This window comes from Papaver somniferum, unplaced genomic scaffold (genome assembly GCF_003573695.1).
Source record: "Papaver somniferum cultivar HN1 unplaced genomic scaffold, ASM357369v1 unplaced-scaffold_19, whole genome shotgun sequence".
Taxonomy (NCBI): domain Eukaryota; kingdom Viridiplantae; phylum Streptophyta; class Magnoliopsida; order Ranunculales; family Papaveraceae; genus Papaver; species Papaver somniferum.
In genome coordinates, this window is record NW_020628818.1 from 6,974,637 (window position 1) to 6,976,226 (window position 1,590).

Consider the following 1,590-nt stretch of genomic DNA (forward strand, 5'->3'; position numbering starts at 1 on the left):
AGGAAAAGTCTCAGGTGACCCTAAATGCTCTTCAGGCTCTTCCAAATAAGGGATTAAGGTAGATTCGCAAGCTAGTAATGGTTTGAACCTATCTTTCCATCTATCAATATATAACATAGGAATAGAATCCAACATAACATTTAGTTGTTCAATGTTTCTATCATCATCGAAATTCATGCTAAAATGGGCTAGACAACTTTCTAATGGATCTTCTGATATGATGTTTGGTAATGACTCCTGAATTAAGGTTTCTATCATGTTCACCTCTTCAATGCACGTGTCATCTAGCTCAGGAGGTAGCTTATTTACATTAAAAATATTCAGTTCAATAGTCATATTACCAAAGGATAAATTCATGATACCATTTCAACAGTTAATGATCGCATTAGATGTGGGGCTAAAAATGGGCGACCTAAAATCACAGGTATCTGGTTCTCTGGGTCGGGGACAGGTTGGGTATCTAAGACCACGAAATCCACAGGATAAATAACTTGTCGACCTAAATAAGAACATCCTCTATCACACCACGAGGAATTTTAACAGACCTATCAGCTAACTGCAGTGTCATCTTGGTAGGTTTCAATTCACCGAGCCCTAGATGTAAATACACATGATACAGAAGTAAGTTCACACTGGATCCTAAGTCAAGTAAAGATTTCTCTACCCTATGTTTTTTCTATTGTGCAAGCAATGGTAGGGGCACCTGGGTCTTTATACTTAGGAGTTGTGGTATTCTGAATGATCGAACTTACATGACTAGATAAAAAGGCTTTTTTAGTGACACTAAGCTTGCGCTTTCGTGTACACATATCTTTAAGGAACTTGGCATAAGCCGGAAGTTGCCTAATTGCTTCTAGTAATGGAAGGTTTATGGTAACTTTATTAAAAACCTACATTATGTCATTAAAGTTGGATTCACTCTTTGTTGGTACTATTAGCTGTGGAAATGGGGCTCTAGGCATAAAATAGGGCCTCTCAGGAGCCGAATTGGCATCATCAGAAACTTTATCAGTCTCCTCAGCTATGGATGGTCCTGAGGGGTGAACTATAGTATGATCACTATTGGGCATGGTTGCCTTATTGTCTACAACCCTACCACTCCTAAGAGTTCTAATAGCATTCAATTGATGTGATGGTTTTTCACCTACTTCATGAACTCCTCTAGGGTTGGGTTGTGTTTGACTAGGGAACCTACTTTTTTCTCTCAAGGACTCATTTATCAGACTAACCTGGGTTCTTAACTCGGAAATAACTTGACTGTTTTCTTGCCCTATCCTGTTACTAGCTTCTATGCTTTGTGAAAGCGATTGGTGCATATTTTCAGTGTCTCGAATAAACGAAGCGAGAGTTTCTTCTAGGCTTGAAATTTTCTTGTCGGACTGATTCTGAAAATGAGCTAGTCCTAAAATATTCTTAGTATAGCCAAAACCCGGGAGAGCATTCGAATTATTAAACTGACCTTGATTCTGGTCCTTAGACCATGAGAGGTTTGGATGGTTTCTCCAACCATGATTATAGGTTTCAGAATACGGGTCAAATTTCTAACGGTTATCAAATCTAGTGTTATTATTATAAAGAACATTGGCTTGC